This window comes from Vombatus ursinus, unplaced genomic scaffold (genome assembly GCF_900497805.2).
Source record: "Vombatus ursinus unplaced genomic scaffold, bare-nosed wombat genome assembly UNPS02004691.1, whole genome shotgun sequence".
Lineage (NCBI taxonomy): Eukaryota > Metazoa > Chordata > Mammalia > Diprotodontia > Vombatidae > Vombatus > Vombatus ursinus.
The window spans coordinates 2720331-2738114 of NW_020944469.1; positions in this window are offsets into that span (position 1 = coordinate 2720331).

Sequence of the window (17784 nt, forward strand, 5' to 3'; positions counted from 1 at the left end):
GTCCCACTCACAGCATTCGTTTTCCTGCCCCATTCCTGGTCTAGGGTTCTCTCCTTTAGGCCCCCCCACTTTCTCAACTAACTTTTTCATCTCTCTCTGGTGAGCACCTAGGGCTCTGCACCTGGATCCAGCCTGAGGGGGAGGATGGTTCCTGGGCCTGGATCTTCATGGATAGCACCTTGCACCCCTGACCGGTTCCCTGGCTTTAAGGTACATTTTCAGAGTTGCCTGGCTCCCTCAAGATGTTAAACGACTTGCCCAGGGTCACCCAGTCATTGTGTCTCAGAGGCAGGCCTTGAGACTTAGTCTTTCTTACTGCAAGGCCAAGTCTCCAGCCATGAGGCTGCGTTTTGTCCTGGAAGGAACATTAGAACGTGGGATGGTGGAGGGCCCTTAGAACACAGAATATCAGAGCCCAAAGGGTCCCGAGAAGGAGAAGGTGAGAGTGGAAAGGGCCTTAGTACATAGAATGGCAGGCCTGGAAAACCCTTCATACACCAGGAATCAAAGACAGGTGAGAGTTTAGAAAACAAAGTGGAAGATTCCTTTATGTGTGTCTGAGGCTGAAGGGACATACCATAGGGCACAGAGTGCCAGTGTCTAGATGGAAGGATCTTGGGATGTGGAATTAGGGTGTGTTGCATGTGCATGTCTGAAGGAAGCCTGGCGCTTGACCTGAGTGTGGAGTTCAGGTCAGAGGGTGAGCAAGGAGCAGCACTAGGTCACCCCACCACTGGGAACTCTCTGTCCTGCCTTAGGTTTCCTCCACCCCCCACTTCCTTCCTTTCTGCATTCTGTACACCTGGCTCTTGGTAGTGGGGGTGGGGGGCAGATAAGGAGATGGTTCGCCATCAGGTAACTGTCCTTTCTCTCTCAGTCAGGCAGCTTGGACTCTGGATCTTTCTTAGAATTCCTACTGCTCATCCCTCCACTTTTCTTCCCCTGCTTTCTCATCCAGGTGCCCGACAGTGTAGAGAGGGGTGAAAATGCTGTGTTCTGTCAGGTAATTCTCCCTTCTCTTACTGTCGAGCATCGAGGGCTCTTCTACTGGACCCTGCCTGAAGAGGGAGCATTAACCACAGGTGTGAGCCACTTGCCCACTCTACATTCCCTGGCCCCATCTTAGGGAATTGCCTTGGCCACTCACAAGTCCAGTGTCTTGCTGTGGTTCCTCAGTTCCCACATGTCAGGTGTCCAGCTGACTCCAAGGTTGGGTACAGACTAGAGGAAGGAATGTTAGAATAGAAATGTCCAAGTCAGAAGGATAGAGAGCAGATGTAGAACAATATTTTTATTTTATTTTAGGCAATTGGGGTTAAATGACTTGCCCAGGGTCACAGAGCTAGTAAGTGTCAAGTGTTTGGTCTGAGGCTGGATTTGAATTCAGGTCCTCCTGACTTCAGGGCCGGTGTTCTATCCACTGCACCACGGAGCTGCCCCCAGAACAATAAAAGATTGGACTTAGAGGGTCTTTGGCTACAGAAAGGAAATTAGAGCAGAGGAGACAGAGGATTGTGAGAGCCCAGGGGCATGAGAACAGGGAGTTGACTTTCTGGGTAGGTTAGGGCAAGCCTCAGAGTGGCCCCACGGGACATTCAAGCCAGAGAAGTAAAATTGGAAAGAGTGAGTGTCAGAGCCAGGAGAATCAGAGACATGTAGTCAGAAGTGGGAGGGAGGGAACTGAGAACGTTGGACCCAGAGGATCCCAGGGAAGGAAGAATGTTCAAAGGTAGATCATAGAGCATTAGAACCAGTGAAGAGAGAGGAAGTTTAGGATGTGTTTCAGAGAGGGGCAGAGTCAGGAGAAATGAAACTGAGAACGTAGAATTCCCAGTCTAAATTCAGGGGAGGGGAGGCAGTGAGGGGAATTCCTTAGCACATAGCAAACAATGTCTGATCATAAAGGCCTTTAAGGATATGGCACCGTAGAGTCAAAGCCAGAGGGGAGAATATGGGACACAAAGGGCCCGAGCCTGAGGGGAGGGAGGTGAGAACGCTGGATAAGATAGACAAGATAGGTTGTTGGAACCAGGAGGGAAAGATGTTGGAATGTGGCAAAGCATGTCCAAGGATGGAGGTAGGGATTCTAGAATGGAGAGTTTGGAACTGAGGCAAGTGCATGTCTAAAGGAAGCCAGGAGCCAGGTCCACACAGGCAGCCAGAGTAGAGAGTTGGGTGGCTGGCAGGGAGCTTCCCTAGGGCTCTGCTCTCATGAGCGGCCCCAGGCTGTGCAGCAGAAGCACTCGAGTGCCCCTGCCACGGGCTCCCCTTTCCCCACAGTTACTTCCTCTCTCCATTTTCTCCTCCAGGTGTCCAGAAGAAGGAAGGGGGCTAAGAAGGCCCGGTGCCGTGGGAAAATTCAAATCAGACATCGAGGGCCCTGCTGCTGAAGGAAGGCACCGTCAGCTGAAGTTCTCTTGCCTCCAAAGGGAAGTCATGGCCTTGGGAGATTTGCCTGGGCCATTATTAGGTTAAGTGACCTATCTAAGGTCACACAATAAGTATGAATCAGACGTAGGACTGAAAATCAAATCTTCAGCTCCAGGGCCAAGCTGGCAGCTAAGCTGTGCTGATTTATGGGGAAGAGTTAGAACAAACAGGAAGAGAAGGTGGGAGCCACCGAGCTACTTACAATGTAGAATGTCAGCATCTGAATTAACAGGAGAAGATAAGACTACGGGAACAGCGAAAAGGGCTCTCAAAACCTGCAGTCCAAGCTATCGGGGTCAGGAGGGACACACCCCAGCACTTAGAAAAACCAGGAAGGAGGAACCCCAGCACTGAACCCCAAACTCTTTCTTCTGCCATTCCTTTGGGCTAGAACACTCTGAGTTCCTGTTCTAAGTTCCCTCTCTGCCAGATGTGGCACTCTGTGTTGTGTGCTGGGGGTGGGAGGGACCGTAGAAGACAGAACGCTAAAGGTCAGAACCTAAAGGGAGGGACCCTTGAGCTTCCTGCAAGGCTCTGTCTGAAGGGGCCTGAGGTTGGGCCTAGCGGGGAGATGAGGACAGGTGGCAAGGATCTTCCTTGAGAGGCTACTTTGTAGTGACCTCAGGCTATGCAGTGGCAGCAAGTAGTCCCCTGGGTGTAGGATTTCCTCAGTCCTCATTCTCAGACTTATGGTTCAGTCCCCTCCACCTTCCTCCTTCATTGCTTTGGCCTCCAGGTACCTGGCAGCATAAAGGTAGGAGAGATAGCTTGCTATGTAGGAATGTTCTGGTCCTTGTAGGTGAGCATCTAGGGCTCTGCTACAGTTCCTCACCTAAGGGTGGATCTGGGCCCTGGTTCTGAGCCCCCTGGACTCTGGGCACCACCCCTGCCCTGTGGCTGTTACCAGGGCTCCCGAGACATTAAGGAACTAGGGGACAGTCAAACAGAGACTGTGTTGGTCTAAGGCAGGCCTTTTCTAGCTTTTCCTGACTTAAGGCGATGTCTCAGTCTATGAAGTAAGAGAGTGCTTTAGCACTTAAAATGTCAGACCAAGAAGGCCCCTTAGACACAGGGTCAGAGACACGAGAGACAGTAGAAAACAAAATATTAGCGCTAGGAGACTCCTTTAGGATTGGGATGTCAGAGTCTGAAAGCCTAGAACACAAGCTGCAGTGTGTGTCAGTATCTACAGCAGGGCTTTTTAACCCTCTGTCCAAGAAATTGTTTTTCAGTGTTTTGAGAGACATCATCATTGATTTCTTTTGTAATCCAATGTTACTTTATTTTATGCACTTAAAAACGTGGTTCTGAGAGGCTCACCAAACTGCCAAAGAGATCTGTGATACAAAAAATGTTCAGAACCTCTGTTCTAGAAGGAGGGATCTTAGAACATGGAAATTGGGTGTGTAGCGAGTGCATAGCTGAGCTAGATCAGAGTGGGCACTCTGAGGCAGGTGCTAAGGATCTTCCCTCAGAGGCCATGATCATCTTCGATGGCCTCAGGCTGTGCACAGGCAGTCCTGGGGTCACCCCACCACCGAACACCCTCAGGATGCAGCCCCATCACTGGACTTGGGTCTCTCAGTTCCCTCTTTTGTTTCCCTTTATTTTCTGACCTCTAGGTGCCCCGCAGTATAGAAGTGGGGAAGATGCTGTGTTCTCTCTCAGAATTTCCTATTCCATTACTAAGCTTGGGCTTTTTCCCTTCAACCTTCCTAAAACACTTTCTCTTCTGGCTGCCTGCATGTGTAGAGGGGGTTGAGAATGTCAGGTTCTCTCAGCCAACTCACTCTTTTCTCACTGCCTGGCGTCTGGGGCTCTCCTACTACGCCTAGCTTTAGGAGAAAGCAGAGAATCTGGGCATCAGTGCCCCTGGATCCTGCCTACGTCTCCAGCCCCCCATGCCTGTAAGTGACAGTCAGGGAGAGTTTCCTGGGCCCTTTAATTGTCATGCCCTGATCACACAGTTACCATGTGTCTCAGTGGTGGGATGTCAGGCAAGGTCCAGCTGACTCCCCAGGTCAGATCTCTCTGTATTAGACTGGGTTCACTTGAGAAAGGAACATTAGAACAGATCCAGAAAGGAACCCTGGTATAAAGACATAGAACGACACAGCCTGAAGGGACGTTAAGCCACCGAGCACAGTGTCAGTGATTGGTGGGATGGGTCATTTGAACATAAGCTCTGACTGTCGGAGATGAGAAGGGTGAATATTAGAGTGTATGGTACTGATTAAAGCCAGAACAGTAGAACACACCTAGATTGCTGAGAGGGAAGGACCTTAGAACAAAGAATACTGAGTATCAGAGCCAGGGTAATAGTAGGACACATGGTCTGAACTGGGAGGAAGGGTAAAGGAATAATCACCTCCTATGTGCCAGGCACTGTGCTAAGCAGTTTTACAAATGGTGTCTCATTTTATCTTCACAGTAATCCTGGGAGATAGGTGCTATTGTGATCCCCATTTTACAGATGGGGAAGCTGAGCCATACAGGTGCTGCGACTTGCCCAGGGTCACACAGCTAGTGTCTGAGGCTGGATCTGATTCCAGGCTCAGCGCTCTATCCACGACACCACCTAGCTGCCTCGAAAATCCTGCTCCTGGAGTGTCAGAAGTGAGAAGGACTGTAGCACCTGAAACATGAATGAGAAAGCCTGGAGGAAGGGATGTTCGAATGTAGAAGAAAGAGTGGCCCAGCCAGGAATAAAGGCCTTTGGAATATAACAAAGAAAGAGGCAGCCTTCCCAGGGAAGAATCCTAGCATAGAGAACAGAGATGGAGAAGAAAGGCAAGGGAGATTTTGCAACACAAGAGTTAGTTTCCAAGCAAGCCAGGAGGGCTCTGACTGAAAAACTTAGAGTGTCCACGTCAGGCGGGGCCTTGGGATGCAGAACACAGATGATCAGGGCTGGGTGGGACAAAGCTTCGAGAAGCCAGGACAGGTGCACAGACTGCGCCATGGCTGGGCGTTGAGGCCTTCCAGTATAGCACATAGAATGTCCGAGCAAAAAGTAGAATGTGCTGTAGCAGTGCCTGGAAGGAATGTTGGCAGAATGTTTAGAACCCAAAAAGGCAGCCTGGAGGGACGGACTCTAGCAAGTGCATGGCTAAAGGAGCCCTGGAGATAGGTCTGAGTGGGGAGTCCAGGGCAGGGGCCAAGGATTGGCCCTGGGAGTCCCTGATTGTCTTTGGTGACCTCAGGCTGTGCAGCAACAATACAGGGGCCCTCCAGGAAGGGTAGCCTTCTGTCTGGAGGCACCATTTCCTGCTCCATTCCTGGCCTAGGTTTCCTTCTGTGCCCCCATTTTGTTCCTTCTGGCACTTCCTTTTCCAGGTGCCAAGCAGTATAGAGAGGGATGAGGATGTAGTACACTATTAGCTAACTGTCCTTTCTCTTACAGTGAGTCATCTTCGACTTTTCAACTGGCTGCAGCCTGAAGAAGGAGCAGGGCCTCGAGGCCTGAGCGTCCTTAGACACTGGACACTTCCCATTGGCTGTCCTGAGAGGTAAATTTTAGCCTTAAAATGTCCCCTGAGCCTCTGGGAGGTTAAATGTCTTGCCAGGCTCGCACAGTATGTGCCCTGAGATAGGATTTGAAGGAAGGTCTCTGTGACTCCAATATGGAGTCACTATCCAGACTTTTAGAAGGCTAGATTAAAGGGGTTTCTGGCCCACAGAATATCCGAGCCTTTGAGCTCCTAGGGATACAAGAGCTGGAAGGTTTCTTGGAACAGAATATCACATCAAGAAGAATCTCTAGAACACAGTGTCGGTGAGTGGAGAGTCATTCTCAGTGGGGCGTCTGGGGCAGGGGCCAAAGATTTGCTGTGGAGGTCCTGATTCTCTGGTGACCCCTGGCCATGCAGAGGCAGCACAGAAGTGATCCCAGCACCAGTAATGCTCTGTCTGAAGGCAGGGTTTCCTGGCTTATCAAGTGATTGAATGTCTTCTTCCTTTGGGGTCACCTTTCCTCATTCAGTCACATGAACCTTCAGGGGCCAGACAGTGTAGAAGGTCACACAATGACCATGTGACAGTGACAGGCTGTCCATGTGGGGTCATGTCCATGGCATGTGAGGTCCACATGACTCCAAGGTCAGGTCTTGATGGACCAGACCGAGCTAACTTGAGGACAACTTTGGAAATGAAGGTGTCAGAGGAGGAAAAGGCCTTAGAACAAAGAAGGTTATAGCCAGGAAAAAACCATGAAACAAAGAATGATCAAGTGGGCAGGGCCCTGGACCTAGAAAAATAGTAGAACAAAATGCCTCAGGTGGGAGGGAGGGATTTGAGAAGATGAAACATAAGTGGCAGTCCAGTGGAGGGACCTTCTGACATTAGGCATGTAATGTTAGAGCACAAAGGAATGGCCGTAGTATGTAGACTACAGGGTGTCAGAGGTGAGAGGGCATATACAGTACTTAGACTGTGCAGTACAGATTTGTCAGCAAGAACAGTAGAAATAAGTGTCAACAGCTGAGAATACAGGCCTTCAAATATAGTCCCCCGGGTGGGGGGAGGGCAGCAAGGTGGCGCAGTGGATAGAGCACTGGCCCTGACGTCAGGAGGACCCGCGTTCAAATCCGGCCTCAGACCAAACACTTGACACTAGCTGTGTGACCCTGGGCAAGTCACTTAACCCCAATTGCCTAAAAAAAAAAAGAAAAAAAAACAAATATAGCACCTGGGGTGCCAGAGGTGGGTGAGTGGACACACAGTGTCAGAGCCGGCAGGATGAGACCTTAGAACATAAAATAAGGCCGGTCAGAACCGGGAGGAAAAGAGATAGAACCGATTTTGAGACCCTAGATGGGGGCAGAGAATGGGTTTATGGGCTTATAGTGAGTGCATGTCTGAAGTGGGCCTGGCTTTAGGGATGAAAAAGGAGCAGAGAACAAGAGCCAAGGATCTTCTCTAGTGGGCACAGATTCTTGTTACTGGCCTTCAGCAGTGAAGCAGGTGAACAGGGTTCCTCGTACCGTTGGCTGCCCTCTGTTGGTGCCATCATTGAACTTTGAGGCTTTACCTTGTGTCTTCTTTTCCATCCTCCTGTACTTGGTGGTTGACAGCATAGAGGTAGAGAAGATGCTCTGTTTTTGCAGGTAATTGTCTCCTCCCTTGTAGTCTGGCATCTAGGGCTGTGCTGCTGTCCATGAGATGAGCAAGAAGTAGGGACCCCCATCTTCTCCCCCTGCCCCCAGGCCTGAGCTGTCTTGGATTGGGCACGTGGCTATTAGGCAGAGCTGGGTGACAGATACCGTGTTATAGACTGCCTGAGGCAGACCTGGGAGCTGCAGTTTTCCTGTTCATCTATTGCGACATTATCTCTTGGGAGGAGCAGTACAAGATTGACTCATAGGTCCCCAGAACACAGTGTCAGAGGCAGGCTGGATTGCAGAACAGAACATTGCATGTGATGACATCTTTCAGTCCTGGAAGGTCAGGATCTGAAGAGATACTAGAACAAGAGATCAAGAAAACCTGAGACTAGAGGGAGGGATTGCAGAACACGGAACCTGAGCTTGTATAATGTGTGTGTCTGCCTTAAGAAGCCTGCCCTGCTGGCTGCTGGTCTCTGGCTATGCAGTAGCAGGATCAGGTTAATGCTGTGATTGGCCAACCTCAGTCTGGTGACAAGATTTCTGGTCCCATCAGTGGACTTAGGTTTCCGCCTGTACCAGTCCTTCCTTTCTCCAGTTCTTTGACCTCCAGGTGCCCAACTGTGTAGAAGTGAGAAGGTGCCATGTTGTGTCTTGGTAAATTTCTCCCCACTCACAGTTGAGCATCTGGGACTGCTACCATCTCCCTGCCACAAAAGGGAGTAAGGAACGCAGTCCTGAGCCAGCCTGTAGCACATGCACACATATGTGTGCACATGTGTACCACACACATATACGTGCTTGCACACACGTATAACTTGCACCTTGGTAGTTAGAAGCTTTGAGAGTTGACTGCACTAATGCAAAGCCACACTGTGACTGGATTTCTCTGACACAAACTGGAGGCCCAGGTTTCACCATTCCCTGAGGCACATGGTCTCTCTGAAGGAGAATTAGAATATAGGATGTTAGACCATGAGAACACAGTGTCAGGAGGCCCCTTAGAATACCACAGACGGTTAGATTTAATAAGGTCTGTTAGTGTGAGTCTGTCATTGTTTAAGGAGACAAACAGATCAGAGTCTGGAGGGAGGGGTGCTAGGACGTGGAACTTGGGCTTACAGTAAGTGCAGATGTCTGAAGGAACCCTGTTGCTGGATCTGAGTGGGGAGTCCAGGGCAGGGGCCACAGGTCTTTCTTGGGAGCCCATGGATGCCAGTTAGTGACCTCAGGCTGTGCAACAGGGACACTAGGCTTACTTTTGTGAACGAACACCCTCAGTGTAAAGGCAGCATTTCTGGTCCCATCAAAGAATTTAGGTTTCCCCCTTGTTCTCCATTTCCTTTCTCCTGTTCATTGATCTCCAGGTGCCCAATTGTGTAGAGGCAAGAAATATGCTGTGTTCTCTCTTGGTATATTTCTTGCCTCTACCAATTGAGCATCTAGGACTCTGCGACTGTCCCCTGTGGCAGAAGGGCATGGGGCCCCCAGATCTGGGCACCTCTAGAACCTGAGGTCCAATCTTGGGTTTAGTTTCTAGCGCAAGGTCACATGGTAACTTTGTGTCTGTCTCCAAAAAGACTAAAGCCAGGGTTTCCTGTCTGCTGAGGCTTATGGTCTTTCTGAGGGAGTATTATAAGTTAGGATGTTAGATCAGGAGAACACAGTGTCAGGGAGAAGGCACCTTAGAACACTGTAGAATGTTAGATATTCTAGAGTTCTTTTGTCCTGGAATAGCCCTGGCTGAGAAGATATAACAGAGATTAGAGAACGTGAGAGTCTGGAAAGAGAGATGCTAGAACTGAAATTTGGGCATGTATCAAGTGCATATCTGAAGGAACCCTAGTGCTGGATCTGAGTCTGGAGTCGAGGACAGGTGAGTCGAGGACCGGTGCCGCTGGTCTTCCTTGGAAAGCCCTTGATGCTGGTGAGTGACTGGAGATTATGCCAGCATCGCTAACCAGCCTCACTGTGAAGGCAGGATTTCTGGTCCCATCATTGGGCTTAGGATTTCCCTTCGCCGTTTTCCTTTCTCCTGTTCTTTGATCTCCAGGTGCTCGACTGTGTGGAGGTAAGGAACTATGCCGTTTTCTCTCTCTCGGTAAATCCTTGCCTCTCACAGTTGAGTATCTAGGACTCTGCGACTGTCCCCTGCCCAAAGAGGGAGGATAGGGTCCCCAGACCCGAGCCCACCTACACACCCTGCATGCCACCCCACCCAGAGGTGAAGCTTCTAGGAGCCAGACTTTCCACATGCAAACATAGGCTCCCAGAATGCCAGACAGGAGGCATCTCCTCCTTTAGTGCTGGAATGTCATTGTCTGAGGAGACATGATAAGAGATTAGAGAATGTCAGAGTCTAGAGAGAGGGATGCTGGAACATGGAACGTGGGCTTATCACGAGAGCAGATGTCTGAAGGAACCCTGGTGCTGGATCTGACCGGGGAGTCTAGGGTGGGCCGCAGGTCTCCCTTAGGAGGCCCGGATGCTGGTTAGTGGCCTCAGGCTATTCAATAGGAACAGTCGGTGTGCCCTGTCAGTGACCGCCATAAGTATGAAGGCAGGATTTCTTGTTCCGTCAATAGACTTTGGATTTTCTCTCTTCCCTTTTCCTTTGTCCTGTTCTTTGACCTCCAGGTGCCCGACTGTGTGGAGGTAAGGAACTACGCCGTGTTGTCCAGTTCGGTAAATCCTCACCTCTCACTGTTGGACGTCTAGGATGCTGCAACTGTCCCCAGCCCCCAGCCCCCCCCACGCCCCGCATGTCACCAAGAGAGCAGGTTTCTAGTCCGAGGTCCTACAGTGACTCGGTGTCTTTCTGAGGCAGGTCTTGAAGACAGTTTTCTTTCTACTGTAGCCTGTGGTCTTTCTGAAGGAGCATTAGTAGGTAAGATGTTAGACTGAGAACCCAAGGTGTTATCCAGGCAGCATCTCGGATCACTTTCAAATATTAGATCAGAGAGGGCCCTTGAATGCTCGAATGTCGCAGGAGGCCTAAGAGCAGAGAGTCTGGAGGGACAAGGGGTGGTAGGACATGGAAGCTGGGTTTATAGCAAGTGCAGATGCCTGAAGGAACCCTGGTACTAGATCTGAGTGGGGAGCCCAGGCCACCCTTAGGACACCCTTGATTCTGTGCCACAGTAACACTTGGTGTACTCTGAAAGCAGGATTTCTGGGCCATCGTCATCAGACTTAAGTTTTTCCTCTCTGACCCATTTTCCTTTCTCCTGTTCTTTGACCTCCAGGTGCCCAACTGTGTGGAGGTAAGGAACTACGTCGTGTTCTCTCTCTCGGTAAATCCTTACCTCTCACTATTGGGCATCTTGGACTCTTCGACTGTCCCCTGCGTCAGCAGGGAGTGGGGTCCCCAGACCTGAGCCCACGTGCCCCGCAGAGGTTACGTTTCTAGCCCGAGGTTATACATTAATCCTCTGTCTGAGGCAGAATTTGGAGCCGGCATTTCCGGTCCACTGAGGCATGTTGTCTTTCTGCAGGAGTATTAGAAGATAGAATATTACATGGGGAGAATGCAGAAGGTCAGACAGGAGGGACCTGCAAACTCCTTAGATTGTCAGATCTGATAGGGCCCTTTAATCCCGGAACGTTGTGGGCTAAGGAGACATCATTACAGAGATTAGAGAGTAGTAGACACTAGAGGGAGGGATGCTAGAAGGTGAAACACAGTCTTATACTAAGTGCGTAACAGAAGAAAGCCTGCTGTTAGGACTGAGTGGGGAGTCTGAGGCAGGGGCCCTTTGTAGCTGGGGAGTGGCCTGAGACTGGGCCACCCTCACTCTGAAGGCAGGATTTCTGGTCCATCGTCTTCAGACTTAGGTTTTTCCTCTCTGACCCATTTTCCTTTCTCGTGTTCTTTGACCTCCAGGTGCCCGACTGTGTGGAGGTAAGGAACTACGCCGTGTTCTCTAGTTCGGTAAATCCTTACCTCTCACTGTTGGGCACCTCGGACTCTTCAGCTATCCCCTGCGTCAGCAGGGAGTGGGGTCCCCAGACCTGAGCCCACCTGCCCCCTGCATGCCCCCCAGAGGTTCTCTTTCTAGTACAGAGTCATACAGTAAATATTTGTCCTTCTGAGGTAATATCTGAAGCCAGGTTTTCTTTTCTAGGGAGACATGTTGTTTTTCTGAAGGAGCATAAGAAATTAAAATGTTAGTTTGTGAGGGGACAGAACTTGAGACTGAAGACACCCCAGATCACCTTGGAGTGTTAGATCTGTGCATCTTTATGAGGCAGGCTTGGAAGCCAGGCTTTCTCGTTCACGTAAGAGCCTTTGGGGCTGGAATGTCATTGTCTCCAGAGACATAGTAACAAGGATGAAAGATTATCAGTGTCTCAGGAGAGATGCTAGACGATGAACCTTGGGTTTCCCTGGTGTTTGAGCTGAGCAGGGTATCCAGGGCAGGGGCCCCTGGTCTCCTTTAGGTGGCCCTGAATGGTGGGGACTGTCCCAAGACTGGTGCTGTTGCACATTACTGGTACTCCTCAGTGTGAAGGCTGGATTTCTAGTCCCTTCGTTGCATTTAAGTTCCCGGTAACCATCATGCTCTCTCCTGTTTGTTGACCTCCGGGTGCCCAACTGTGTAGAGGTAAGAAATATGCTGTGTTCTTGATTGGTATATTTCTTGCCTCTACCAATTGAGCATCTCGGACTTTGCTGCTGTCCCCTGTGTCAGGAGAGAGTAGGGTCCCCACGCCTGGGCCAGTGCATACTCTGCAGGCCACTCAGGTGAAGGCTCTAGCATAAAGTCATCTGGTGCCTGTAGTTAGTTCTGTCTGATAAGGAACTCGAAGAACATTTTCCTGTCATCAGTGGATATTGTCTTTTTGAAGGAGCATTAGAAGATAGAATGTTAGACCAGGAGCACAGAGTATCAAAGAGAGTACACCTTAGAATGTTAGGTCTGATGAGGTCCTTTAGTGCTAGAATGACTTTTGAAGACAGTAATAACAGAGATGAGAGATTATTAGAGTCTGGAAAGAAGGATGCTAGAACGTGGAACTTGGGCCTCCATCAAGGGCATGTCTCAAGGAACCCTGGTGCTAAATCTGATTCCAGGCCCAACACAGATAGAGGTAGCCCTATCACTAGCCCCTCTGAAGGCAACATTTCTTGCCACATCCCTGGACACTGGTTTTCCTCTTTTCCCCATTTTCCTTTCTCCTGTTCTTTGACCTCCAGGTGCCCGATTGTGTAGAGGTAAGAAATATGCTGTGTTCTTGATTGGTATATTTCTTGCCTCTACCAATCGAGCATCTTGGACTTGGCTGCTGTCCCCTGCGTCAGGAGGGAGTGAGGTCCCCACACCTGAGCCCATTTACATGCTGTAGACTACCAAGAGTTAGCTCAGGTCATAGGATGACTGACTGTGCATCTGTGTGAGGCAGGCTTGGAAGCCAGGGTTTCCCATTCACTGGGGCATTGTTTTTCTGAAGGAGCGTTAGAAGATAGAATAGTTAGACTTTGAGAACACAGCATCTGAGAGGAAGCACCTTAGAATACCTTAAAATGTTTGTTTAGTGCTGGAATGTCATTGAGGAAACATCATAACACATCAGAGAATATCAGAATTTAGAGGAAGAAATGCTAGACTGTTGAACACAGGCTCACAGGAAGTACGTATCTGAAGGAACCATGGCGCTAGATCTGATGGAGAGTACCGAGGTGGGGACTTAGGGGGCCCTGGATGCTGGGGATTGACCTCAGGCTGCCCAGTGGCAGCTCCATCAATGGCCGCCGTCATTCTGAAGACAGAATTTCTGATCTTACCATTGGATTTAGGTTTTCACTTTTCTTGCCTTTTTCTTTCTTTAATCCTTTAACTTCCAGGTGCCCAACTGTGTAGAGGTGGGAAATATGCCGTGTTCTCTCTTCAGGTAAATTTCTTCCCTCTCATAGTTGAGCATCTAGGAATCTTCTACCGTCCCCTCCCTGCCTTAGGAGAGAGTAGGGTCCCCCCGCCCTGAGCCCACCTACCCTGCGTGCTACCCAGAGGAGACATTTTCTAGTGCAAGGTCTCACAGTGACTATGTGTCTGTCTGAGGTAGGCCTTGGAGCCAGGGTTTCCCAGCCATTGAAGCATTTTCTCTTTCTGAAGAAGCATTAGAACATAGGATGTTAGCCCATGGAACACAAAATGTCAGACAGGAGGCACCTTAGAAGTTAGATCTGATAGGGTTCTTTGGAAATCACATTGTCTAAAGAGACAGAATACCAGAGATCAGAGAACATGAGAGTCTGAAGTGGGGGGATGTGAGAAGATAGATCTGGGGCTTGTCATAGGTGCATGTCTGAAGGAACCCTGGTGCTGGATCTGAGTAAGGAGTCCAGGCCTGGGGCCACAGGTCTTCCTTAGGAGGCCCTGGATGCTGGTTAGTGGCCTCAGGCTGTGCAGCAGCAACAGTAATGGTGCCCCCATCATTGGCCACCCTCACTCTGAAAGAAGGATTTCTAGTTGTATTACTGGACTGGATGTAGATTTTCCCCTCTTCCTCTCTCCTGTTCTTTGACTGTGTTGCCTGACTGTGTAGAGGTGGGGAAATATTCTGTATTATCTCTCTAGGTAAATCCTTTCCTCTCACAGTTGATCATCGAGGACCATGTGACTGTTTCCTGCATCAGTAAAACGTGGAGTCCCCAGCCCTGAGCCCACCTCCTCCTGAAGGCCACCAGGAAGCTAAGGTGCTAGCCAAGGTGCTGAATTGATGTCTCTCTGCCGGGGAGGGGGGGGGGATTTCAAACCAGGGTTTCCTCTCCTTTGTGGCGTATTGTCTTTTTGAAGGAGCATTTGAAGACAGAATGTCAGGCTGCTAGAATAAAGAAGATCAGAGAGGAGGCACCCTACAACTCCTTAGAATAGTAGACTTGAGGGGGTCTCTCAATCCTATAATGTCATAGTCTTGAGGGAAAGATTTTAAAACATGGACTTTAGGTTTGTTATATAAGTGCATGTCTGAAGGAACTCTTCGGCTAGATCTGAGTGCAAAATCTGTGACGTGGGCCACCTCTCTCTCATTGGAGGTCCCTGTTTATTGGTCTCAAGCTATGCAACAGTGCAGCTGGCCATCATCAGTCTGAAGGCAGGATCTTCAGCGTGTCCCATCACTGGACTTGAGTTTCTCCCTGTGCTCCCTTTCCTTTCTTGTGTTCTTTTGCCTCCAGGTGCCCAACTGTGTAGAAGTGGGAAATATGCCGTGTTCTCTCTTTCGGTAAATTTCTTCCCTCTCATGGTTGAGTATCTCGGAATCTTCTACCATCCCCTCCCTGCCTTTGGAGAGAGTAGGGTCCCCCCCCCCCCCAGCCTGCCTACCCTGCATGCTACCCAGAGGTGACATTTTCTCATGCAAGGTCGCACAATGACTCTGTGTCTGTCTGAGGTAGGCCTTGGAGCCAGGGTTTCCCAGCCATTGAAGCATTTTTGTCCTCCAGGTGTTCGACTGTGTAGAGGTGGGAAAATATGCTGTGTTCTCTCTCTAGGCAAATCCTTACCTCTCACAGTTGAATGTCTAGGACTCATCTCTTCTTCCCTCCACCAGGGAGGAGTGGGGTTCCCAGCCCTGAGCCAGTCTACATCTTCTATGCCCCCAGAGCTTTTGTCATACAGAAACTCTGTGTCTGTGTCAGGCAGGACATGGAGCCAGTTTTTCATCTACTGAAGCATATGAACTTTCTAAAGGATTGTGAATTAGAAGATAGCATGTTAGGCCATGGGAAAGCTTTTGAATGTCTGATCATATAGGGTTCCTTAGTGCTGAAATGGTGAGACATAATAACAGAAGAGAGAATATCGCAATCTGGACAGAGGGGTTTTTAGTAGGTGAAGTGAAATTTTGTAGCAAGTGCATGAATTCTAATGCTAGGTTTGAGTGGGGATTCTGGGGATGGGGCCGCAGATCTCCCCTTGGAGGTCCTGGATGCTGGTCACTGGTTCCAGGTTGTGAAGCAGTGTACCCTAACCATTGGGCAATCTCAGTCTGGGGACAGGATTTCCAGTCCCAGCAGTGGAGATGGTTTCCCCTGGTTCCTCTTTTCTTTGACCTCTAGATGCCTGACTGTGGAGAAGACAGAAGGATGCCAAGTTCCCTCTCTCAGTAACTTTTTTGCCTCCCACAATTGAAATCTAGGACTCTGCTACTGTCAAGAGTGAGTGGGGTCTCCAGACCTGAGCCCGTCTACACCCTGCAGAACACCCAGAGGTGAAATTGCCAGCACACGATCACTACGTGTCTATCTGAGGCAGGCCTTGGATTCCTGGTTTCCTGTCCATTGTGAAATACTGGCTTTCTGAAGGTATGTGCTGCTAGAATAGAACACCCAATAATGTTAGGTTCCTTTAGTCCTGGACTGTGGTAGTATGTGAAACAGCAGAAGTAGGCTCCCCCATCCACTCGCCACCCTCAGTCTGGAGGCAGGATTTCTGATCCCATCACTAATCTTGGGTCACCTTTTCCTTCCTCTGGTTCTTTAACCTCCAGGTGCCTGATGGGGTAGAGTTAGGAGAGATACTGTTTTCTTTTGGTTAATTTCTTGCCTGTCACAGTTGAGCCACAGTAATACTAGGAGTAGATCCATCACTGGCTGCCATCAGTCTAAAGGCAAGATTGTTGTTTATCCTTCATTTTTGGAAAGAACCAAAGAGATCACAGGGTGCTGTTTTGACTCTTGCATGAACTGGATTTCAGCGAGGCAGAACTGCCCGGAGTTGTCGGCCTCACTCTCTCTTCCAGAGTCATCGAAGTCTAGTGGCAGAACAAAAGTCAAGATGACTGGCGATGGCCTGGGCCCTGGTGGATGACCTTGGCCTCTTTGATGTCTGACCAAGCTATAGGTGCTCCACAGGGCCGGCCTTCTGATGCAGCCAACTTCACGGCTGTTGGAACAAGTTGTTCTCATTGCACCCATTCTGCTGGGCGAAGTCTTCCCACGCTCAGGGTCGACATCCCCCTAACTCACTGATGAGTTCGAATCCTGTCAGTTACCTTCAACCTGGTGTCTGCCAAGATGGTTTACCAGGGTGTGGCTGCTGCAAAAGTGCCACCGCTTCTGGGAGCTCCAGGTGAGAGTTGGGGGGCAGGTGGATGCCAAAGGTGGGTGAGCAGCCCTGAGAAGGGCTTGGCAAGCCTTCACAGCAGAGGTGCTAGTCCTCCCTGAACACCCTCTATACTCCAAGGCAGGATTACTGATGCCCTCATTGGACATAGGGTTCCACCTTTGTCTCCTTTTTCTTTCTCCTAGTCTTTTACCTCCAGGTGCCCGACTGTGTAGAGGCGAGAAAATTACTGTGATGTGTCTTGGTAAATTTCTTGCCTTTCACAGTTGAGCATCTAGGACTCTACTACTGTCCCCTTGCCACAGGAGGGAATATGGACTTAGGCACACCTCACACCACACACACATACACACACTCACTTTCACTGTCTTGACTCTTTTTTTTGTTAGTGTCTTTAAGAGGGCACTGGATCGTTTGAGAAGTTCATTTAGTAGCACACAGTCACATGGTGACTCTATCTGTCTGAAGCGGGCCTTGAAGCCAGGGTTCGCCATCCAGGGAGGCCTTTGGTTTTCCTGAAGGAGCATTAGAAGTTAAAATGTTAGATTCTGAGAACACAGAGTGTCAGACAAGAGGCACCTTAGATCACTTTATAATGTTCAGTCTAATCGGTTCTTTTAAGTGCTGGAACATCATTGTCTGAGGAGCCATAATAACATAGATTGGACAGTATTAGAGTGTAGAGGGAGGGATGCTAGAACTTGGAACTTATCATGAGCTTATAGTAAGCATAAATGTCTGAAGGAACCCTGGTGTTAGATGGAACCACACATCTCCCTTAGGAGGCCCTTGATGCTCATTATCAGCCTCAGGTGTGTACAACAGCCACACTAGGGGTAGCCCCATCGCTGGCTGCTGTCAGTCTAAAGGCAAGATTACTGACCCCGTCACGGGACGTGGGCTTTCACCTTTGTCACCTTTTTCTTTCTCCCATTCTTCTACTTCCAGGTGCCCTACTGTGTAGAGGTGAGAAATGTACCGTGTTGTATATTGGTAAATTTCTCGCCTTTCACAATTGAGCATCTTGGACTCTGCTACCATACCCCTGTCGTGGGAGGGAATGTGGGCCCTAGGCATGGGTTTAGGTGCGCCATACGCGCACACACACACACACACACACTCTTATTCATATTCATTTTCTCTCTCTCTCTCTCTCTCTCTCTCTCTCTCTCTCTCTCTCTCTCTCT